Source organism: Cololabis saira, chromosome 24 (genome assembly GCF_033807715.1).
Source record: "Cololabis saira isolate AMF1-May2022 chromosome 24, fColSai1.1, whole genome shotgun sequence".
Taxonomy (NCBI): Eukaryota; Metazoa; Chordata; class Actinopteri; order Beloniformes; family Belonidae; genus Cololabis; species Cololabis saira.
The window spans coordinates 21,143,352-21,168,919 of NC_084610.1; the positions used below are offsets into that span (position 1 = coordinate 21,143,352).

The 25,568-nt window shown below is 43.4% G+C and overlaps 1 protein-coding gene and 1 long non-coding RNA gene across 5 annotated transcripts in view; one reads left to right on the forward strand and one right to left on the reverse strand.

Annotated features, from left to right (window-relative positions):
- Window positions 1–25,568, forward strand: part of agap1 (ArfGAP with GTPase domain, ankyrin repeat and PH domain 1) — a 162,443-nt gene that overhangs the window by 16,254 nt on the left and 120,621 nt on the right. The gene's annotated exons all lie outside the window — the stretch shown is intronic.
- LOC133425291 (uncharacterized) lies at window positions 14,139–20,748 on the reverse strand. Of its 2 annotated transcripts, none has more exons than XR_009770949.1 (3): window positions 20,723–20,748; window positions 18,264–18,484; window positions 14,139–14,478 (listed from the first exon to the last, which is right to left on the reverse strand). It is a non-coding gene; the product is annotated as an uncharacterized LOC133425291 (long non-coding RNA). The 2 variants fall into 2 exon arrangements; XR_009770950.1 differs by lacking the exon at window positions 14,139–14,478 and adding an exon at window positions 15,435–16,496.

Sequence of the window (25,568 nt, forward strand, 5' to 3'; positions counted from 1 at the left end):
AGTATTTACGGCTGTGCAGCTCATACGGCTGCTGTAGGCGGCGGTTAACACCTCATTTCTGTGTCGTCTTTAATGGTACCGTGTCCTGTGAGAGATAAAAGGCAACAGCTTCCGTTAGCGCTTCCATCTCTTGCTGGACTTGTTTATCTCGTCTGTTCTGGTCTCAGGCTGCTGCCTGCGGCGTCGCCGGGCCCCTCGCTGGTTGGTTCTCAGCACACTGCCCGGGGTGATTCCTCTTCAGGGGATTAAACACCGTGCAAACTGTTTCCCTGCAAACTTCGCAAATTACATTTGCCTGAGCTCCATCACTTGTGGAAAATCCAAACCAATTCCAGATAATTGAGGTGGAATTTTTCTTGCGACCAGCTCCGTTTGGCTTCAGCCATCGATCTCCATGATCTACCGCTACACACACAAGGAGGCGGGGAGGAAAGTGTGTCACTGCCCGTAATCCGCTATGATTGGTCGGTCAGGTTGACGACGTCGATACGTCTGGTGAGTCGCTGCGTCAGTGTGACCTGGACGATTCCACGATCTCTGCAGAAAGATCGTCTTCACGCTGTAATTCTTCACGATCTAACATCGTCATACCGCCCCCCCTAGTCTAAGGGGGGGTCAAGCGCTGCTGGAGACCGTTGGTTGGTTGGTTGGTTTGTTTGTTGGTTGGTTGGTTGGTTTGTTGGTTAGTTGGTAGTTCAGTTGGTTGGTGGGTTGGTTGGTTGGAAACCCCAGTTATGTCACAGAAAAAATATTGATATATATCGAGTATCGCCATTTAGCTAGAAAATATCGAGATATTCGAGATAAATATTGGTCCATATCGCCCATCCCTATTTGTTGGTTGGTTGGTTGGTTTGTTGGTGAGTTGGTTGGTTGGTTGGTTGGTAGGGCTGGGCGATATATCGAGATTTTAATATAATATCGATATATTTTCAAACGCAATATGGTACGAGATTATATCGATTTTTTTTTTTTTTTTTTTGATATAGCTTATTTTGTGACAAATTGACTTGCATGTTTTATTTGAGATTTGCACTTAATGTTTTGTTATTTGCACAACTGTGAACCTCAGTAGAAAAGTCTGCCTGTTACTGTCTACATTGTATTAATTGCACAGTGTATTTTAATTTAATTGTTATGCAGGAAAGGGATATTTGTTTTATTTTATTCAAGAAGCATTTTTATTCTATATATGATGCTAGTTTATTTTTATTTCATTTGTTTTTTACATTTTGATATTGTGCAGACCTCTGTTAATAAAGGAACCTGTGTGACATTTGGCACGAGGCTTTGTATTAAAACTGAAAACTGAAAAAAACTGAAAAAATGAAGCTAACAGAGATGCTAACAGAGATGCTATGCTATAATGCTTTGGGGGAAACCCCAATTATGGCACAGAAAAAATATCGATATATATCGAGTATCGCCATTCAGCTAGAAAATATCGAGATATGACTTTTGGTCCATATCGCCCAGCCCTAGTTGGTTTGTTGGTGGGTTGGTTTGTTGGTTTGTTGGTATTTTGGTTGGTTGGTTTGTTTGTATTTTGGTTGGTTGGTTTGTTTGTATTTTGGTTGGTTTGTTTGTATTTTGGTTGGTTTGTTTGTATTTTGGTTGGTTGGTTTGTTTGTATTTTGGTTGGTTGGTTTCTTGGTTGGTTGGTTGTTTGGTGGGTTGGTTGGTTGGTTGGTTGGTTGGTTGGTTGGTGGGTTGGTTGGTTGGTTGGTTGTCTTTTTGTTGATGGTTGGTTGGTTGGTTGGTTGTTTGGTGGGTTTGTTGTCTTTTTGTTGATGGTTTGGTTGGTTGGTTGGTTGGTTGGTGGGTTTGTTGTCTTTTTGTTGATGGTTTGGTTGGTTGGTTGGTGGGTTGGTTGGTTGGTTGTTTGGTGGGTTTGTTGTCTTTTTGTTGATGGTTTGGTTGGTTGGTTGGTGGGTTGGTTGGTTGGTTGTTTGGTGGGTTTGTTGTCTTTTTGTTGATGGTTTGGTTGGTTGGTTGGTTGGTTGGTTGGTTGGTTGTCTTTTTGTTGATGGTTGGTTGGTTGGTGAGTTGGTTGGTTGGTTGTCTTTTTGTTGATGGTTTGGTTGGTTGGTGGGTTGGTTGGTTGGTTGGTTGGTGGGTTGGTTGGTTGGTTGGTTGGTTTGTTGTTTGGTTGGTTTTTTGTTGTTGGTTGGTTGGTTTGTTGGTGGGTTTGTTTGTTGTACGCCACAGTAAAGACTAGTCAGTCCTAAGTGTAAACTGATGGCTGCTGGTTTTATCCATTAGTGCAGCAGTTTTAGTGAATTTTTGTATATTTATTTAAATATATGTAGTTAAGTAAATTACTCTGTTTTTTTTACACTTGTTATTTTTGTGATTTCATTTTTTATTTTTCTGTTGCTTATTTTTGCTTGTTTTTCATTCTGCTTTTATTGTGTGAGATTTTGGAGAGTTATGGGATGTCTGCAGTGCCATGAAAAGATCAGTCTCCCCAACATTGGTCCTTATTTTCTCCCCGAATAAGTGAAGGAGGAATAATCGATGAGTCGCTCAGCGAGTCGCTCTTACGTCCATGTGGTCGGTCCCAGGATGCGGTGGAAGCCATTGGTGGAGAAGGATGGATTTATATACAGTAAAAACCCCCAAACCCTTCCCTCCCTGGAGGCCCTCTGGCTGTTGCCGTGGAAACCAAGTATCAGCAAGGCTGCTGTAGAAGATTGATCACTTAATAAAAACATAATTTATTCTAATTTCATGTATTTTTCCGTGCATATAGCAGCGACCTACATCTGCGGGGGCTGGTTTATTCGTTGCTTGGCAACAGTAACACGAGGTGCCAGTTAGTTAGGTGATTGATTATTGATTAGTCTATTTATTAATGACTAAAACGCTTGTAGAGGTTATTAGAAGGATAAAAGTATCAGGTTTAAACCACTGAAGTCTGTGCTCGGTTTCTCTAGATGGTTCGACCCATCATCAGGGGGTCCCGTTGGGTCCTGCTGGACTCTGGTTCCTCTGGACCAGGGGTCTGCAACCCAAAATGTTGAAAGAGCCATATTGGACCAAAAAAACAAAAAACAAATATGTCTGGAGCCGCAAAAAATGAAAAGTCTTGTATCAGCCTTAGAATGAAGACAACACATGCTGCATGTATCTATATTGGTTAGAACTGAGGGGAGATTTTTCTTTTCATTATGCACTTCGAGAAAAAAGTCGAAATGCAGAGAAAAAAGTCAGAATTTCGAGAAAAAAGTTGAAATGTCAAGATTAATGTTGAAGTACAATCTTGAGGAAAAAGTCGAAATGTTGAGAAAAAAGTCAAAATGTCGAGGAAATAGTCAAAATTTCATGAAAAAAGTCGAAATGTCGAGGAAATAGTCAAAATTTCATGAAAAAAGTCGAAATGTCGAGGAAATAGTCAAAATTTCATGAAAAAAGTCGAAATGTCGAGGAAATAGTCAAAATGTGGAGAAAAAAGTCAAAATTTCAAGAAAAAAATCATAATGTCGAGGAAATAGTCAAAATTTCATGAAAAAAGTCGAAATGTCGAGGAAATAGTCAAAATGTGGAGAAAAAAGTCGAAATGTCGAGGAAATAGTCAAAATGTGGAGAAAAAAGTCGAAATGTCGAGGAAATAGTCAAAATTTCATGAAAAAAGTCGAAATGTCGAGGAAATAGTCAAAATTTCGTAAAAAAAAGTCGAAATGTCCAGAAAAAAGTAAAAAATTTAGAGAAAAAAGTTGAAATGTCGAGATTACAAGGAAAGGAAAAAGGGAGAAAAAAGAAGAAAAAAGAAAAGAAGAAAAAAAGGAAAAAAAAGGTCAAACATTTTTGAAAAAAGCTCCAGGAGCCACTAGGGCGGCGCTATTAATCAGCTCTAGAGCCGCGGGTTGCCGACCCCTGCTCTAGACCAGGGGTGGCCAAACCGCGGCTCGCGAGCCACATGCGGCTCTTTGCCCGGTTTCATGCGGCTCTTGCGACTTTATTTGATGGTGCAGTGAAGGACAGACACGTAGGAAGTGGGGCAAAATGTGCCGCACCTGGAATCGAACCCGCGTCGCTGTACAGAGGAAGGTTTACATAAGTCGCCTGCTCAACCCGTTGAGCTACACGGGCGCAAACTCGCGTTTGTGACGGAAATAAGTTGGAGGGAAAAAAATGCACTCTCAAAATGGCAGGGAAAAAATGCACGGCCAAACAAAAATATGAAGATAAACACAGGAGGTTTTTAACAGAGTGGGAGAGTTTAATAATATAAATTAAATATTAATATTTAAGCAATACATCACAACAGGCCGCGGTATACAATCACACAGCTGAGGGGCGTCTCCGGCCCGACGGGAAGTGATTTATTGCTTTTATAAAACGGTTACCAATGATGTAAATATGAAAGAGGAATACACAATCTACTTCATGTAGTTTTTAATTAATCAGACATACATATTATCCAGTAAAAATAGCCCAACTGTGGAAAAAAATAGTCCCATCTCTCCAGATGTAGCTCGTCATGTCGTCTTTTGCTCATCTTTTTTTTCAGAGACAGGAACTCCTCAATCCATTCATCCATCGTTAGCTCCTCCCCGGAGATCAAAGTTTACCATAACATGCCTAATTAATTGTTAACGAAAATAAAAAAAATAAACTTTAACACCAGCTACTTTTTGCTACCTGCTGTAACCGTCAAACAATATTTAACAGTTGGTTGTTGTCATGGATACATTGTTGCTTCCCTGAAGCTGAATGATATGCTGTGATAAGGCTTTAGAATGGAAGCCGTGGTATATAAAATAAGATAAGATAAGATTGTCCTTTATTTCTTCCTCAATGGGGAAATTCACTTTGTGCAGCAGCAGTACACTCAACACACACATGCAGGGAAAAGGTAAAAAATATATAATTACGAAATATAAACAGTCTAACGGGATAGAAGGGTATGTGCAATGTCGTTCACTGCTGCTTGGTTTCTTACTAATTTTATTGTGGTATTGAGTCTGATATCTGTTGCTGTCTGTATGTGTTGATTGTATGTGTTTTTATACGCTATGCATGTATTTGATGCCTAAAACAAATTTCCCTAGTGGACATTAAAGGGGACCTATTATTGCATTTAATGTATATTATAAACAGGCCTTGAATGTCTTAAAAACAATCTAAAGCTTGTTTTTTCTACATAAAACAGAAATTTCAGCCTTTGGGCCATGTCTCTAGTTTTACCGCTTCTAACCTCATTATCTGTGAGGGATTCTGAGGTGAGGGGAGGCTATGATAATGAGGCTCTGCGCTGATTGGCTGCTTGAATGACGTGTAGCAGGGGAGGGAAAAGCCTCGCTCCGGGGAGAAGAGCCGGCTGCGTACACAAAGCGTGTTCCATGCGAGCGAGCTTCTGCGGGAATATCAATTCCATTGCTTTATTTTTTTTGCATTGGAGCGTCCGATGTGACGCAGCTCGACGCGATAGTCGGACACTTGCATGCATTTATGACACGGTGTAAACGGATCTTAAAGCCTGAATTACGGTTCTGCGTTAAATCTGCAGAACCGTTAGTTCGCGTACCCTACGCCGTAGGCTCTGCGTTGGTGTAACGCGGAACCATAAATCAGCCTTTAGTCACCTGAAGGGGGGACCGGGTCACCTCGTCTTCACACTAATTCACACAGGAAGATTTAATTGAATTCTAAATAGGTACACCACAGTTATTTACTCAGATTCCTCATCATTTAATTTCTTATGTTACAAGACAAATGAATCATGTTAACTGTAAAGAAATCACAACACTGTTCACAAATGACAACTTTATTGTTAAAAAATTAAAATAACATAAGTTGTATATAAATAACATGTATGCACTATTGCTGGCTCAAGGAAGGACCGTGCGTCTTCTGGAGGTGTCGTTGAAGCTTCAGGTGCTTGGAAGATCTGAAACCATAAACAGAAGAAAAATGTATTACTAACGAGTAACGGTGTTACCTAACGAGTGAGTGGCTCCGTTAGGTAACACTGGAGCCACTCACTGGTCCTGTCCATTGAGTAAAATCATACTTGTAGACACATATAAATAACATTAAAAAAATAACGTCACTTACCGCTGACTCGGTTGCAGTTGCCGGGTCCGTTCTGTTGGAACTGGTCCTTTTTATGAGGGTAAATGTCGATGCAAAAACTGTCCCTCGCTGTGGAAACAGTCACCGCTTCTGAACAATGGCGGACGCTCCGGCAGGCAGTTAGTTGTGGGCGTGGTTTCAGCAGCGGAGGCCAACCTGTGGAAATCTGCTCCCGCCGTGACTCACGACGGGAGCAGAATCTGAACGGCTCGTAGAAGTCACATGACACTGGAAGGATCCTCCGGGCGGCTGTACAGACACTGCAGAATCTGGTTGCTTTCCTCCTTCTCTGAGTTGTCAGGCTGAGGGGAGACCACTTTATATATGTTAAAGCAAGAAAAAAACGTGTTTTTCATAATAGGTCCCCTTTAAAGTATAACTCAACTCAACTATACTGTATTTTTCTGTCTCAGAGAGAGCAGGGAGTGAGGGATGGGGCATTTGATGTGTAGGATGTGGCTCTTTGCAGTAACACAGTAACCAATTGTGGAAACACCAGAGATCCGACTGAACTCTGGACTGTAGAAAGTAAAGTTGTTGCTGTTTTCATCCCGACACCATGACTGTCTGTGGTCGTAGCGGCTGGTTGCTATGGTGACCGCTTCTCAACTGCTTGCAGTTGTCTGGTGAAAATGTCAGTTGTTATTCATTTTGTACGACTGCAAATAATGGATGATCACTAAGTGCCGTGGAGTGATTGTTCAGCACAGAGGTTACATAACTAATACCACTAATGCGGGAGTTATGAGTTCCTGCATCCGCTGGAGGACAGTTGGTTGTCAACATCATGTTTCTAATCTGTGGCAAAGCTGGGTTTAAAAAGTGTTGTTTGCATTTGTATGTTTGTATTCAAATGTTGTTGGAGAGAAGAATCTCCTTTCATGAAGAGTTAGAGGTTTATTTTCCCTAAAACGCCTCCGTGTTCAGTAGTTTCTACATGAATCTGTGTGCGTGGATGAAACCGGCTGCTGGGTTTTCTGTTCCTCCGCCAGCCAGACTCTCGGGGGTTCTGTCTTCTCACTTCTGCAGCAGAAAGAGATGTGAGCTCAGAGGTGTCAACGAACCGACCTTTGAGGTGCTTGGGAGAAATCACCACGGAGACACCGCTGCTTCCTGTTCACCTGTCTGCTGATGCAGGGGGCGGAGCCACAACCAGCATCATGGATCTCACTGTTGGCTGGTTCAGAAACGACGTGGACTTCAGGGCTTCAGCCAGAACTAAGAGCTGTTTCACGTCCTCTACCGACCTTACAGTCCAGATTAGTGATGCACCGAAATGAAAATTTGTGGCCGAAACCGAAAATAATAATAAACACTTGGCTGAATACCGAACAATACCGAACATGGTTCTTCGCAGTTTTTCATCTATTTTGCCAATTTTTTCACCATTGCATGAATCAAATAAATTGGATTTAGGCATGCTCTTATGTTTGTATTATTATTATTATTGTATATACCAGTACTGTTTATAGTGTGTCACACTCTGATATTATTATTGTATTATTATTATTATTTCTATTGATGCCTCTTGTTTTGCACTATCCCCTTTGCTGCTGTACACTGCGAATTTCCCCGCTGTGGGACTAATAAAGGAATATCTTATCTTATCTTTTCAAAGAAAAAAATCTTACAAGGTAGAAAATATTTATTGAACAAAAAAAACATGTTTTAATTTCCCAGCATTATGTTGTTTTGGTTCCACCTCCTGGTGAATGTTAGGTAAAAATCTCATGTGGTTAGGGTTAGGGTTTAGGGTTAGGGTTAGGCCGTTACTTTTTGGTTGGCCAACGATTTATGTTTGTGGTGCGCAACTTTTACGGGAGCGGTGAGTCTATTTCCTTATTTTACAACGCCGTTATTAATTGTTCGGTTTTTTTCCCACTTATTCCACCGAACACCGAAAGTGTTTTTTTTGCCATTTTCGGCCGAACAATTTTGGTTACCGAACAACCGGTGCATCACTAGTCCAGATCCAGACCTGCAGGTTAAAATGTCCAACAATAAATCCAGTCTGGTTCAGAAACAGTTTTAGGTTCGGTTCCCATTGTGATTTTCTTTTTTTTAATTCTGAGTGGCGCGTATTCGGTTTTTCTGATCCAACCCGAGCCACTTCCATATGTGGCCCTAAATAAGATACGTATCCGGTCTGTGATGAAGCGACCCCACCACTCCTTGTCCTGGTTCTGGTTCTGCATCCACACGGACGGGTACTATAAATGTAATTTAAAGGGGACCTATTATGGCATCTAATACCTATTTTAAACAGGCCTTGAATGTCTTAAAAACAAGCTTTTGATTTGTTTTTGCTAAATAAATTAGAAATTCAGCCTCTGAGCCATGTCTTTATGTTCCCATTCTCTAACCTCATTATCTATGCAGGATTCTGAGTGGGCGGGGCTATGATGATGAGGCACTGTGATGATTGGCTGCCTGAATGACGCGTAGGAAATGATGGATGCTCCGGCCGGCGGAGTTAGTTGTGGGCGTGGTTTCACGTCGTGCTGGGCGGTATGACCAAAAATGTATATCACGGTATTTTTCAAAATTATATCGGTTTCACGGTATATCACAGTATTATTTTTTCATGCACAACTGGGTGTTAACCACATTTTCGAATGATTTGGAAAGGAATTGCTGCAGTAAATTGGCTTAGAATGGCCTATTTTACTGTCATGAGGAGGAAATATTGTAGAAAAACATTAATGTCCACACTAGTATAAATACATGTTTGCATGGCCTCACAAAATGATGCCGTTTACAATGAGTTATGATTCTAATTTATTTTGCCAATTTTTTCACCATTGCATAAATCAAATAAATTTGATTTAGGCATGCTTTTCAAAGAAAAAAATCTTTTACAAAATTACAAGGTAGAAAATATTTATTGAACATAAAAAATTAACATTTTTTAATTTCCCAGCATTATGTTGTTTTGGTTCCACCTCCTGGTGAATGTTAGGTCAAATTCTTATGTGGTCACTTTTTGGTTGGCCAACGATTTATGTTTGTGATGCGCAACAGTTACGGGAGCGGCGAGTCTATTTCCTTATATTGCAACGCCGTTATTAATTGTTCGTTTTTTTCCCACTTATTCCACCGAACACCGAAAGTGTTTTTTTTGCCAGTTTCGGCCGAACAATTTCGGTTACCGAACAATCAGTGCATCACTACTGCTAAACAGTCCCCTCACAAACAGTGTCCGCGGCGGAACGTAGCGCTGCGCCGCGTTCCCAACGTTGTGTACGCTACTGTACATACTCACCGGTATTACGGTATATGAAAAATTCATATCATAAGAAAAATAAACACCGGTATTCGGTATGAACCGGTATACCGCCCAGCACTAGTTTCACGCATCGGAGGCCGACCGATGTAAATTGCATTTTGGTTACGTAACGACGGGAGCAGAATCTGAACGGCTCGTAGATCCACATCAGACTGGAAGGATCATCCGGGCGGCTGTACAGACACTGCAGAATTTGGTTTCTTTCCTCCTTCTCTGAGTTGGCAGGCTGAGGGGAGACCACTTTATATATGTTAAAAGCAAGAAAAAAACACTTTATATATGTTAAAGCAAGAGAAAACCTGTTTTTCATAATAGGTCCCCTTTAATGAAATCGGGATTTTTACAATAAGCATTCATCAAAATGTTCCAAAAACTTCCATCATTTTGTAATAATCACATTTTCATGACTGTTAGTGAGGCTGAGTTTTTAAAATAACTTAGTCACAATTTCAGGGAACAAAGTCGTGAAGCAAAAGGATAAAGAGGAAGTTGTAGTTTTATGGGAAGAAACTTAAAGTTGCATCTGTTGCTCCTCACAAACAGGAAGTGACATCACCTTCCTCTCCGTGAGGAGCTCTTCATTGTTAGCGGCTCCATTGTTGAGCCGACGGAAGTGGGGACTATTTTTATACCTGGACGGGCTGGACGGGGGTCGTGGGCCGGTCCGGGTCCGGTCCGGGTCGGCAGCTTCCTCCGTCGCTTGGACAGCCTTTGTACTGAACGCATCCTCTAGACAAGGGAGGCAGAGACGGTGGGGAGGGTCCAGTTGGAGGTCTCCACCAGAACCAGAACCAGCCTGGTCCTCTACCACACTGGTCCCCAACCTTTTCTGAACCGCGGACCGGTTTAATGTCTGACAATTTTTTCACGGCCCAATCTAAAGGTGTAGCTGATTAAAAACGCCGGATGTTTACGAGGTCTCGGCGAGACGCCTTCAAAATAAAAGCACTAAATATCGGTCTCCCTAATATATAACAAATAAAATAAAAGCCTGGCTTTGAATAACGTTAATGAGAAAACAAAAATAAAAACACATATATAGAAATACTCATATTAAAGGTAATTTACAATTTCCATTATTTCATTTTATTTTTTAGAAAATTATATTTTATTATTATTATTATTATTATTATTATTATTATTATTATTATTATTATTATTATTATTATTATTATTATTATTATTATTATTATTATTGAGAAAATACCACAGTTTTTAATGCTGATCTTGTCATTTTATTTAGTTTTTATCAACTACACCTTTAGATTGGGCCGTGAAAATATTGTCAGACATTAAACAAACTTAATTATTATTATTATATATTACAACATTTATAAAGAGAGTCTTCGCAACTATAACCAGAAACTGAAGAATGCAAGGCAATCGTATTTTTCAGAGATTATCGATAGAAACAGTAATAATGCTCGCACACTGTTTTCTGTGGTAGAAAGACTGACAAACCCCGCAGCCTCAATCCCACTTGAACTGCTTTCAAAAAAGACCTGTAACGACTTCGCTGACTTTTTCACAAACAAAATATTACAGATAAGACAAGCAATGTGCAGCTCCCCCTCAGGAATGATAACACTGGAGGTTGTTGGAGGTCGTTGGAGGTGGTGGGAGGTCGTTGGAGGTCGGTGGAGGTCGATGGAGGTCGTTGGACGGTGGAGGTCGGTGGAGGTTGTTGGAGGTCGGTGGAGGTTGTTGGAGGTCGGTGGAGGTTGTTGGAGGTCGGTGGAGGTTGTTGGAGGTCGTTGGAGGTGGTGGGTGGTCGTTGGAGGTCGGTGGAGGTCGATGGAGGTCATTGGATGGTGGAGGTCGTTGGACGGTGGAGGTCGGTGGAGGTTGTTGGAGGTCGGTGGAGGTTGTTGAAGGTCGGTGGAGGTTGTTGGAGGTCGGTGGAGGTTGTTGGAGGTCGGTGGAGGTGGTGGGAGGTGGTTGGAGGTGGTGGGAGGTGGTGGGAGGTCGGTGGAGGTTGTTGGAGGTCGGTGGAGGTTGTTGGAGGTCGGTGGAGGTTGTTGGAGGTCGGTGGAGGTTGTTGGAGGTCGGTGGAGGTTGTTGGAGGTCGTTGGAGGTGGTGGGTGGTCGTTGGAGGTCGGTGGAGGTCGATGCAGGTCATTGGATGGTGGAGGTCGTGGAGGTCATTGGACGGTGGAGGTCGGTGGAGGTTGTTGGAGGTCGGTGGAGGTCGATGGAGGTCGTTGGAGGTCGTTGGAGGTCGATGGAGGTCGGTGGAGGTCGGTGGAGGTCGTTGGAGGTCGTTGGAGGTCGTTGGAGGTCGTTGGAGGTCGATGGAGGTCGATGGAGGTCGTCGGAGGTGGTTGGAGGCCGATGGAGGTCGTTGGAGGTCGTTGGAGGTCGTTGGAGGGTGATGGAGGTCGTTGGAGGTCGTTGTAGGTCGGTGGAGGTCGATGGAGGTCGTTAGAGGTCGATGGAGGTCGATGGAGGTCGTTTTAGGTCGATGGAGGGCGATGGAGGTCGTTAGAGGTCGATGGAGGTCGTTGGAGGTCGTTTTAGGTCGATGGAGGTAGTTGTAGGTCGATGGAGGTCGTTTTAGGTCGGTGGAGGTTGTTGGAGGTCGGTGGAGGTCGATGGAGGTCGTTGGAGGTCGTTGTAGGTCGATGGAGGTCGATGGAGGTCGTTGGAGGTAGTTGTAGGTCGATGGAGGTAGTTGTAGGTCGTTTTAGGTCGGTGGAGGTTGTTGGAGGTCGGTGGAGGTCGATGGAGGTCGTTTTAGGTCGATGGAGGTCGATGGAGGTTGTTGGAGGTCGTTGGAGGTCGTTGGAGGTCGTTGGAGGTCGGTGGAGGTCGGTGGAGGTCGTTGGAGGTCGTTGGAGGTCGTTGGAGGTCGATGGAGGTCATTAGAGGTCGTTGTAGGTGGTTGGAGGTCATTAGAGGTCGATGGAGGTCATTAGAGGTTGTTGGAGGTCGGTGGAGGTGGTTGTAGGTCGTTGGATGGGTGGATGCTGCCTCTGGACGAGGTCGTCCCTCCTCCACGATGCTCATCCTGCACAGCTGTCCCACCTGGATCCTGAAGGGCAGGATGCAGCGTGGGGGTCAAAGGTCACAGCTCTGGTCACATCTGTCCTCTGGTCAACGACCTCCACATCTGGAGGCTGATGTTCGTGAGGAGACAGAAAAGATCAGCCAAACAGCAAACGCAGCTCACTGTCGATCGTTGTGACTCCGTTTATGTCCTCTAACAGCTATTTTTAAACCTTTTTTTTTTTTTTTTTTCTGCTTCAGTTGAAGCAGCTCCAGCAGCAAAGCATTGTGGGAGAACAGAGCTGCTCTGTGAATGCAGCACGAGCGGGAATCCCCGGATTCCTGCAGAAATGACGGGAAGCAGTTCCCCCGACGGGTCCGCTGGGATCCCAGCCGTGAAAAACCTCCTCGCTGAACTGGCTGGCGTTCTCAGTCTCCTCCCGAGGCGTCGGAGAGGAGACGCTGGACCAGAGCTCCTGTCAGGCGAGGTCGGAGTTCAGTGTTGGTTGCCATGGCAACCCCGCACCCACGCAAAACCGAACCACGAGCGTTCTCCTCTAAATGACTCTTATCAAGCTCTGATGAGGTTTTTACAGCTGTTCTTTTTTTTACGCCCCCAGATTCTCTCAAAAACTGGTATCTTCTTTTACCAAGGCCACGGTTACATGATGTTTTTTTAATTCTGAAGTATTTATTCTGAATTAATTATTCCGAATTAAACTATTTTCCTTTGAGTTTACATGGAAATAGTAATTCCGAATTGAGGATCGTCTTTATCCAATTCCTCTACAGGTCTGGGGGTTGGGAAGGTTCTGATTGGATAGGGGGGGGACCGGAAGTTAAACTACCGGAAGAAAAACAAACTTAGCCGCTACAACTTTGAAAAGCTCACAATTTTGATGTTTCCTGTTTCCATCTGTTCTTTTAATTATTTCCAGGTCCTCCAAGCTATTTATTAAATAAATAGTCTCTGTTCTTGACCACCGTTTACTGCGTGCTGCATCTTGAAACTTTGTTTGGAAAACAAGCCCAGCGGAATATAAGTGTCATGGAGACAGACGGGGGAGGGAACGAGCAGCGCAGAAATAACGGAATTAATTTAAACCGGAATGAGTGTTTACATGATCACGGAATTATTTTATTCGGATTTAAAATCGGAATACACTTACTTCAGAATTAAAGGGGACCTATTATGGCATCTAATACCTATTTTAAACAGGCCTTGAATGTCTTAAAAACAAGCTTTTGATTGTTTTTGCTAAATAAATTAGAAATTCAGCCTCTAAACCATGTCTTTATCTTCCCATTCTCTAACCTCATTATCTATGCAGGATTCTGAGAGGGCGGGGCTATGATAATGAGGCTCTGTGCTGATTGGCTGCCTGAATGACGTGATACACCGCTACGGAAAAATGGCGGAAGCTCCGGCCGGTGGAGTTAGTTGTGGGCGTGGTTTCACACATCAGAGGCCAAACTATGTAAATGCAAATCCTTTGGTTGCTCCTTCTCTGAGTTGGCAGGCTGAGGGGAGACCACTATGTTAAAGCAAGAGAAACCCTGTTTTTCATAATAGTTCCCCTTTAAGTTTAATTCAGAATGGCCATTTTTATTCAGAATTAGGTGTTTACATGGTCATTTTTACTCATTTTAAATCAGATTTAATTTTAATTCTGAATTAAAGAGGAATTAAACTTCCCATGTAAACGCACTCAATGTGAGGTGAATAAGTTGATGTTTCTTTAATCCTTCACATAAATTGGTTTATTGGTTATCAGATGGATTCAAGACATCATTCTCCAAAACCATTATTTAAATTAAATCCATAAATGCATAAATAAAACCTCACGCCAGAATAAAAGTATTTATCATGGGAGGAACATGTAAAATCAGGAAAATCTTTCCCGTGTTTAGTTTCCTGATGGTCCTTGAACGAGTCATCCGTCAGGAAAAGTCTGCAGAGCCGAGGCTGCCCTTTCAGAATAAAAGCTTGGTGCACCGCCGCTGGCCGGCCAGCAGGGGGCAGCACATGTGTGGGCTGATTCCGGTTCAGAGAGCAGGATCTGGGGACGGTCTGGTGTTTTCCTGAAGTATTTCCATGTCTGGATGCTTCAACGGTGTTCCTGCAACATCTGTAAGAACGTTGAACACAAATGAAGCCTGGGATTTGTTGGCTGCTTAAATCACAAGGTTCTTGACGTTTAATGTGTAAATATGTTGTCAGTTATTGTTTTATTTGTCCTCCAGCTCCAGTTTACACTTTTATAAATAGTTTCCTGGATTTCATTACAATTTTTATTGATCTCTATCACAAATGGGAAGAGAAACTTCTCCATTGTTGTTAAACTTTGAGAATAATTTCTTTTTTGTTTTTGTTTTTATTGATCTTTTTTAATTTCAGTCGTTGAGTAGCCTTGAATTTAGTTTCCACGTCTTGTCTTTGGTGACGGGTTAAGATCGGTGGATGGATATATCGGTGCAGCAGGTGGAACTACATTATAATAACACATTTATTCATCTGAAAGGACTAGAATTGTCTTGTTTTTTAAACTCTCCGCCCTCACGACCCCCCAGGCCTCAGGCCAATCAGCTGCTGCTCTAAATGCAGAGTTTCTTAATAAAGAAGCTGCAGCGTCTGTTATTAAGAGGGATTAATGTGTGTGTGTGTGTGTGTGTGTGTGTCAGCGGCACTGATGAGATGATCTGGTTTTTCATCTTTTTGTTGTCTTTGTTTCTTTTTCAACGGTTTTCTTTTAAGTCAGATTTTCTCCGTCTGACTTTTATTAAAGCTGCTAAAAGGAATCCAAGTTTACAGTGAAACACTTTAATCACGTTTTAAATTCAGCGTTGTTTACGGCATTAGTTTGTATTTCAGTTTAGAAGAGAATGATGGAAGCACCGCAAATAAAAATAAAGCTGCAAAAGAAGAAAAAGAAAAACAAGACTTTAAATCATTTCGGTTTATTTTCACATATTCTCATTTATTAACATTTATTCATTTTTGAAAACCTTTTTTATTAACATACTTATTTATTCTTTATGTTTTTTTTCTAGAAATTGATGACTATGTAATTAGTTTTCCATGTAAATGTCTTTTTCTCGTTTATTTTTTGTCATATATATTTTCTGGGACACATTTTTTTTCCATATTTCACACATTTCAAAGTGAAATATGGAATTTTCTGAAGTATTTAGGACAAAGTTTTTAAGTAGATTTATAGTCCAGTTTGGCGCAGAATGATGAAAGAGAATATGAAAACAAATTAAAAATGATCACAATTAAAAGCATTTCTTTAATTCTGTTACATTTATTTGTTTTTGAATGTTTTTTTTCTTTTTCTTCAGATGTTTTTCAAGAACAAAATAATCTATCATATATAAGTAGGAGTCAGCTCATGGTCAAACCTGATTGGTTAACAATTAAAGACGCGGGGAAAAAAAAAGGCAATGAGAAATAAAGATGAGGAAAAAATAGGAAGAATAGAGGGATTAGAATAAATAATGTTTCAAATGTGAATAATAAAGAGTTCCTTGGTGGCAGGGAGAACACAGTTCTTGTCTATGTTGTAGACGTGTTGAAAACGTCATGCACTTGCTCTTTGTGGCGCTGGTTTAAATCTGGTTTTATCTGCACTTTGGGATCGACTTTGTTCCAACAAGTCAGATAAACGTGTGATAAACCTGAAGTGACGTATCGATTAGACATGAAGATGTTCAGATGTTAACAGGATACTGATGTTTCCTAAAAGCCTCCTCTCTTCTTCTTCTTCTCTCCCCATGTGCTGCCTCACCTGCGGGCCCTCAGGTAAGAACACAAACCTCCACCAGCTTCATACTGAGCCAACATGAACTCCCACAATCCTCTCTGCTTTCACTCTCCTTGTGTTTGTGTGGGGCTCCCCCTCCTCGGTCTGACCCACTTTCACATCTCTTGGGGAGGATGAGGGGGAGGAGGAGGAGGAGGAGGAGGATGAGGAGGAGGAGGAGGAGGAGGAGGAGGAGGAGGAGGAGGAGGAGGAGGAGGAGGGGTGAAGATGAGGGAGGGGGAGGAGGAGCTTTGTGTCTATTTGAGGATGAAGGGTGGAGGAGGAAGAAGATGTCGGGTTTCTGCTCATGTTTGGAGGTTCAGGTTCATGTTCTCCGTGACGACCTGGTTTGAAAAATCCTTAGGATTAAAATTAATTCATAGAAATAATGATTAATAATGATATTTGTATCTTGACACGTTCAAAAGTATCTGGGTCTTAACATTTTTGTACACACACGAAGGTTCCCATTATTGTTATTATTATTCATTCAGACTTTTATTGTCATTGAACGAGGCATACAACGAAATTAAAGCGGCATGGAGTGGTGTTTTCCTACAAAAATTTAAGGTAAAAAAAAGTAGAAGTATAAAATAAAATAGTACAAAATGAAAAAAAATGTATATATTATTTATATATTTATTATATATTATATAGTTAAAATTTAACATGATTTATACTTTAGTCCATGTATTTAAATGTACTTTTCATTATTTTTAAATGTATTCTAAAAATAAATAGAAGTCATATATTAGGGGTGTAACGATACACTAATCTCACGATACGGTACGATACACGATATTGAGGTCACGATAACGATACGATACGATATTATAGCAGTTATTTTAACAACCTTGATAGAGGAATATATGACTGGAAAAAATTTTTATTTGAAAGACACATAATACAAAACAATGCTGTGCGTTTGCCCTATTGTTTCAGTTTGTAATGCTTTATAACTGTTTAAGTTTTAAAGATAAAGCCAGGACAACCATTTTCCACAAACTGAACTAAAAGTAAATGTCAGGTTTGCATTATGCATCTTCAGTTTCATACAAGTACAAATATTTTGCCACAAACTGAATAGTTTCTCTCATGTAGGATTAGACTTTTTTCTTTTCCAGAAATTTAACAACTAAAATTGAATAAATAAATAAAAGTAAATAATTACATACAATTTTACATCATAAAAAAGATTGATTCATGCTCACCTTATAAGTGTAAGAGGAGATTTATTTTTGTTAAGAAGGTTATTTTGGTAATTCAGGGTTCATTATTTTATAAATATATTCTTAATATTCTGTAAATCAGGGACTATAATTACACTAGTCAGTTTATCTGTAGTTGTTAGTATGTTTTAGATTGGGCGGAGTGATACAGCACTAGGTGTTGTGTTGATGTTCTGAAATCCTACGCTGTTGAGCGGACATTGAAGTACACGCAAACTCACGCAGAAGTTGTCCCGTGTTTATACTACTCACGACCCCAAAAAGGTTTCATTTAATAAGGTAAGGCTTAACTCTACACCAGACTTAAATAAGTAAAGGTTCAGAGCTCAAAACGGGACCGCAAAACGGGACTACTTTCTCCTGAGCGGAGGAAGATTTTGGTCCGCGCGGTCGCGGCTGCAGCCGCGGTCGGATGCGCGTTTCTAGTCACCACAATAGATTAATATTAATAACCCAATATCGCGATACAGGTTGTCACCTCCACGACACGTATCGTGACGTTTTTGTATCGCGAAATTTCGTGGCACGATATATTGTTACACCCCTATCATATATATAAAATATTAAATATAAAGCATAAATATGTAAAAACATTTAGTAACATAACTTGAAAAGAAGTGAATCCAAAGGAATTTCATTAATTTTCATGATTTATTTAGATTATAGACCAACCTCTTCCTGTTTTAGAATAGAATCCTTTATTGTCACTGTAAACATTGTTTCCAACTTCGCTGTGAAAATGTGTTTAGCAGCTCCACATGACAACATAACACACAGCAAGAATCAACACACACAGAAACAACATGAATAATAAATAAATAAAATCACTTATACAGAATTGTAATATAAGATGAACTGTACATGTAGTGCAAGGCGTTTTACCTGGAAAGGTAACTTGCTCAGGTGAGTCTGTTGCTGAGTCAGGTGGAGTTACGTCCTTCAGGAGCCTTTACTGGTTAGAAACCTCCCTGTAGCAGGAGACGTGCTCGGATCCCGGCCCAGACGCCTCTGTCAGGGATCGCTAATGGAATTATCACGTCGTGTGGCGTTGCAGCGGCTAATTATAGGTCTAGTTTCCACAGTGTGGAGCCGAGCCGCCAAAGCTACGAAAAGATAACATTTATTACAAGAACCATTATCACTGCAGGAAGCAGAGGAGGTCATGTGACACGGGGGGGGGGGGGGGGGGGTTATCAGTGTGTGAAAACACTGATAATTCCACCCATGTAGGAAAAAGGTGGGATTTAGAGTTCACACCATGAAATATGTGGATAAAAGAAGAAATTTTACATTTTTGTCATTAAAGTTTTTTATTTATTTATTCATGCATATAAGAACATGCATTCAAACTCAAAACACAACATTTATAACAGCATCAACAGACAGTTCACCCATCATACAACCATATACAAAGGCCTGCAGATCCATATTTCCTTTTTGAAACAACCAGAATGTAAATCCAGCACCGTGTCTACAAATTTCCCCACAAAAAAATTGTTCATTCTGAACTTGACACTTTTATTTCTTAAGTAAAGAAAAAATCAGATTTGTTTATGTTAAATGATAAATGATAAAACTACAACTCTCCTTATGGCTTATTTTAAACTCGACATGTCAGGTATTTAAAAACCTAAATATTGTCTGACGAAAGGAATCGGCAAGTTAGATTATTTGAATCTTGTTTTGGCTTTATAACTGTTGGTTTTCCATTTTTTTTGTCTTTTTTTTTTAATTTAAATTTAAAAATGCGTTAAATATGTGTGGCGAAGTGATGTTTTTAGCACCTTGGTGCCATTATCACTGCAGGAAGCAGAGGAGGTCATGTGACACAGGAGGGGGTTATCAGTGTGTGAAAACACTGATAATTCCACCGATGTAGGAAAAAGGTGTGATTTACAGTTCACACCATGAAATATGTGGATAAAAGAAGAAATTAAACTCAAGTCAGTGATACAAACAGGACAAAAACATGACATCCCACATGGCAATACATTACCACCACCTCAATTTGTAAAGATTACTGTGGTCAAACACTTGACACATAAATGAGCTTAAACAACAAAATTGTGTTTATTTTGATAACTGAGTGTTAACATAAAGTGCAATATGAATAATAGGAACATGATTGCATTGAGGTGGTAGCGGAGGCGGGAAGAGCTCCGGTGATACGCAAATTCTTTCTTGCACAATTTGTACACAGCTGTGCTTTTATCCAGGTTTCCACTTGGTAGTTTTTTAAAACTAAAATTTCCGCCCACCAAACCACCAACGTCTTCCCATCGGTTTCATTTTCTATTGTTTCTTGTGTTGAGTTGTGTGCATCAGTATTACGGGTAACTTATACCGGGAACTCGTGTAATGAGAAACGTTCCGCACTGTTTGGAGTGCAAAAGTAAATTGCGATTAAATCATCAATGAATGTGGTTTTACTGCTATTTCAACATTTCAACAACAGAAAAATAACACCGGAAAAATAACTTATTTGACAATTTTCACCTGTTTCAAGTAAATTTTCACTTGAAATAAGTAGGAAAATCTGCCAGTGGGACAAGATTTATCTTCTCATTACAAGCAAAAAAATCTTGTTCCACTGGCAGATTTTTCTACTTATTTCAAGTGAAAATCTACTTGAAACAAGTGAAAATTGTTGTTTTTTCCAGTGATGAGTCTTGTTTTTAAGTGTAATGAGATTTTTTTACTAAAATGAGACATTTTAACTAGAAATAAGACAAATATTCTTGTTAAGATTTTGAGTTTTTGCAGTGATCCATGTTACTTATCCTGTGAAGGACAGAGTCATATTGATAAGTTCAGAACACTGTTTTTTATTGTTGTGTTTTGATGTATTTGATGTAAGCCCAGTGGATATTTAAAGCTTACAGAAGGCTGCATTTAACTGCTGCTATGTCATTCCTGCAGTATTTCTGCAGGTGTTTTGGTCACTGCTATTATTTGTAATATATTATATTATAATCAGCACAAATTATCTGTCCCCATATGATCAAATCCACCATCCCCCCAATTTTTTTTTTTACCCCTCGAGTACTGTATATGTATATATAAAGAAAAGAAAAATACCAGATTTGTTTATGTTAAATGATAAATTCACAACTACAACTCTCCTTATGGGTTATTTTAATCTCGACATGTCTGGTATTTAACCACATTCCAAACCTAAATATTCTTGTCTGACGAAAAGAATCAGCAAATTAAATTATTTTAATGTCGTTTTGGCTTTTTTCTAGCCGTTGGTTTTCCATTTTTGTCCTTTTTTTAAACACATTTAAATTAAGAAACGTGCGGTGAGGGGCCGTTTTTAGCGCCCTGGTGGTTTGCCATACCGCGTGTGACGTGAGCGTGACGTCACCGCGCCCGGCTCCGCTCCGTGTTTTCCCGTCGCCGCGTCTTTCCCGTGTCCGTGCACAGTCCGTGGATGCGCCTCGCCGCCCCGCGTCAGCCCGAGTCCTCCGAAACCTGCACCGGGACCCGCACCTGCACCCGCACCGGGACCGGCACTGCAGCCCCCTGCGCAGCCGCCTGAAGGAGCCCCAAGCCCGGCAGCCGCGGCTCAGCAGCCGCGGGGGAGACACAATGGAGGAGGCGGCTCCGGCCGGGACCGAGACCCGGGCTGGGCTGGGAGTGTGAGCGGAGGACCGGGAGGATCAGGGCTGCAGGACCAGCACCAGAGCTGCAGGATGAGCCGGGGCGGCTGCTGTTTGCACATCTGGACAGCAGAGAGTGTGTGCTGAGGGGGATGTTCCTGCCGGACCCCCCCAGGATGGAGAGGGGGGGTCCCCAGAGGAGGACCGTGTACCGGATCTCCCTGACGCTGGTGAAGAGGGAGAGTCTGGAGGAGAGTCTGGAGACCCCCCCATCAGGGCTGGATCAGCTGAGGGAGGAGGAGGACGAGCGGGGGGACCCCATGTCTGGGAAGGGGGGCGTCCGGAGCTTCAGGAGCTTCAGCACCGGACAGCTGGAGCTGGGACGGATGCAGAGGGGGGGCAAGGCCAGGGAGGACCTGGATCGGCCTGGGGGGGCCGTGAAAGACCTGGACCGGCCTGGGGGGGCCACAGAGGACCTGGTGGAGGACCAAGACCGGTCTGGGGGGGCCGTGAAAGACCTGGTGGAGGACTTGGACCGGTCTGGGGGGGCCACGGAGGACCCAGTGGAGGACCTGGGCCGGTCTGGGGGGGCCATGAAAGACCTGGACCGGTCTGGGGGGGCCGTGAAAAACCTGGTGGAGGACCTGGACCGGTCTGGGGGGGCCACGGAGGACCCAGTGGAGGACCTGGACCGGTCTGGGGGGGCCACGGAGGACCCAGTGGAGGACCTGGACCGGTCTGGGGGGGCCACGGAGGACCCAGTGGAGGACCTGGACCGGTCTGGGGGGGCCATGAAAGACCTGGACCGGTCTGGGGGGGCCACCGAGGACTCGGTGGGGGACCTGAACGGGTCTGTAGGGGCCAGGAAAGACCTGGTGGAGGACCTGGACCGGTCTGGGGGGGCCTTGGAGGACCTGGACCGGTCTTGGGGGCCCACGGAGCCTTCAGCTCCAGCTGCCCGGGCGAGGGGGCGGCTCCTGAAGGCCCGGAGCGTGGAGGAGAGGGGCCCCCAGCCCCCGCTGGCCCCCCCCAGGCCGGCCCCGCTGAGCCGCAGCCTGAGCTTCCGCCACTGGAACGGCAGCGAGCTGCTGCGCCTGCGGGGGCCCACCAGGGACCGGCGGGCCCGGGACGGCCCCCCCAGGCAGAAGAGCCGCACCCTGGAGGTGGGGGCCCTCCTGCACCGCACCGACTCCCTGACGGAGCTCAGCCCCTGGGGGGGGCCCTGGGGGGCCAAGAACCGTACGCTGGACAACAGCGACCTGCAGCGGCGGGGGCCCGAGGGCGGGGACGCCCGGGGGGGCGGGGCCCCACTGAGGGGGGGCCCCGGAGAGAGGCGTCTGGCCCGCTTCTTCAGCGGGATCTTTTCCAGGGGGGAGCGCTGCCGGGGGGCGGAGCCAACGCAGTCCAGCTGTGAGAGGGTGAACGGCCGCGGTAAACACACACACACACACACACACACACACACACACACACACACACACACACACACACACACACACACACACACACACACACACACACACACACACACACACACACACACTAGAACACACACATACGGTGCGTCCAAAATAGCATACTAAACAGTATATACAAAAAGTATACTTAAGTTCGGCACACTTTTGAGTAAATATCAGTAGTATGCATTAATTCGGACGTACTACTAAACCCTGGTTCTGCGTCAAACCAACGCAGAGCACACGCCGTCACCGTGACGCCGTCGTGAACCCTTCGGACTTCTCCGTCACTCCGTTTCTCCGCGGTGCAGTACCCCCCGCGACCGTTAGTTCACGATCTCCTGAATGGTTTATCCGACTTTTTCCGGTCCCAGTGAATCAAAGAGATAAGGACAACTATTGTGCAAAAAATCAAAACAAAAAAAATCACACATACACGAAGAAAAGAGCGCTGAAAGTTCACGACTGCTTCAAACCGGAAACCGGAAATGCGTTGCTACCAGGCGAACCAATCACAGCCCTCTCCGTCTGCGTGTGGTCTGCGTCTCCTCGACGCATAGTTACAATTTTCGGGAGGTGCACGTCAGTGACGGCGTCAGTGACGGCGTCAGTGACGGCGTGTGGTCTGCGTCGACGCGTACCATACGCCGTAGGCACAGCGTCGTTTTGACGCAGAACCATAACTCAAGCTTAATGAGCAGCAAAAACAGTATGTGAGATTTTTTAGTGCGTCTGAAACATTAGTACGTACTCAATAGTATGTACTATCCATACTCATTCTGGAGAAATGTATTAGTGTGGATTGATGGACACTAGCCGAGCAGAAACTTCCCACAATGCAACGCAGCAGTGTTTGGTTGCTAAGTGATACGTATACGTCATAAGTATTATAATATTATTATATATTATTAATATTATAATATTCGTATATAATAATATTATATAATGTCATCTTGTTTGGGCCAGGATAAATGGGAAAGAGCGGTTTCTGCTACTGTGACAGGAGTTGTTACCATGGTAACAACTCCCCCTCCCAACGGCAGGAAGTGCCGTGTGGCTCTGAGTACTACGTCCCAATTAATGCATAATACTGATATTTACTCAAAAGTGTGCCGAACTTAAGTATACTTTTTAGTATATACTGTTTAGTATGGCATTAGGGACACACCGATACACCCGCACACACACACACACACGCACGCAAATACACACACACACACACACACACACTAGAACACACACACACACACTTGTGTGAAGGCTCTGATGGTCCATGGTCCCACGCTGGATGGGGGGGTCTGGTTGATGATGGTATGTTTCAGACGGGGGTGGGACATTTGTTGCCGGACGTGTCGTTTGTGTGCCAGTAGTTTGAACATACGGGGGGGGAGTGGGGGCGTCTCCATGTCAGTCCGTCAGGTTTCCACGGCGACCGTGGGGGGGTGGGTGTTATCTCTGTGACTTCCTGGTTTCATCCAGTGGAAAACCAGCGAGGAGGAAGTTCAGTTACTTCCTCACAGTAAAGGAGTATTTCTGGATCCTTCCACCCGGCAGTCACATGACCTGCTGGAGTCACATGACCAGGTCCAGGCTGCTGGTTTCTTTTCCCGCTGGGGATGGATGGGTGGATGGATGGATGGATGGATGGATGGATGGATGGATGGATGAAAGGATGGATCATAGTTGGATGGATGGATGGATGGATGGATGGATGGAAGGATGGATCATAGTTGGATGGATAGATGGATGATGGCCGGATGGATGGATGGATGGATGGAATGATGAATGGATGGATGGAAGGAGGGATGGATGATGGATGGATGGATGGATGATGGATGGATGATGGATGGATGGATGGATGATGGATGGATGATGGATGATGGATGGATGGATGGATGGATGATGGATGGATGGATGGATGGATGATGGATGGATGGATGGATGGATGATGGATGATGGTTGGATGATGGATGATGGTTGGATGGATCATGGATGGATGGATGGATGGATCATGGATGGATGGATGGATGGATGGATGTGGAGAAACGGGTCAGTGTGTGTGTGTGTTCTAGTGTGTGTTATAGTGTGTGTGTGTGTGTGTGTGTGTGTGTGTGTGTGTGTGTGTGTGTGTGTGTGTGTGTGTGTGTGTGTGTGTGTGTGTGTGTGTGTGTGTGTGTGTGTGTGTGTGTGTGTGTGTGTGTGTGTGTGTGTGTGTGTGTGTGACCTGGATCCATCCATCCAGCATTAATGTCCACATGTGTGTCAGGAAACTCCTCTATAGAGATGGAGGGATGACGGAGGAAGTGGAGCATCCCTCCATCTTCTCTCATCCCTCCATCTTCTCTCATCTTTCCTCTTCCTTTCATCTTCACGCTCTTTCTTTGCCCTTCACTTGCCTCTTCCTCTCCTGCAGACTATCCTCCTCTTTTCTCTGTTCTTTACTTCCTCCTTCCTCTTTTCTGTTTTTCTTGTTTCCATCTCTTCCTCCTGTATCATTCCTTCTCTCCTTCTGCCTCACTCATCCTTCCTTCTCTGCTTCTCTCATTCATCCTTCCTTCTCTCCTTCTGTCTCATTCATCCTTCCTTCTCTGCTTCTCTCATTCATCCTTCCTTCTCTCCTTCTGTCTCATTCATCCTTCCTTCTCTCCTTCTGTCTCATTCATCCTTCCTTCTCTCCTTCTGTCTCATTCATCCTTCCTTCTCTCCTTCTGCCTCACTCATCCTTCCTTCTCTCCTTCTGTCTCATTCATCCTTCCTTCTCTCCTTCTGTCTCATTCATCCTTCCTTCTCTCCTTCTGCCTCACTCATCCTTCCTTCTCTACTTATGTCTCATTCATCCTTCCTTCTCTCCTGTCTCCTTCATCCTTCCTTCTCTCCTTCTGCCTCACTCATCCTTCCTTCTCTCCTTCGGTCTCACTCATCCTTCCTTCTCCCCTTCTGTCTCCTTCATCCTTCCTTCTCTCCTTCGGTCTCCTTCATCCTTCCTTCTCTCCTTCGGTCTCACTCATCCTTCCTTCTCTCCTTCGGTCTCACTCATCCTTCCTTCTCTCCTGTCTCCTTCATCCTCCCTTCTTTCCTTCTGTCTCATTCATCCATCCTTCCGTCTCCTTCTGTCTCACTCATCCTTC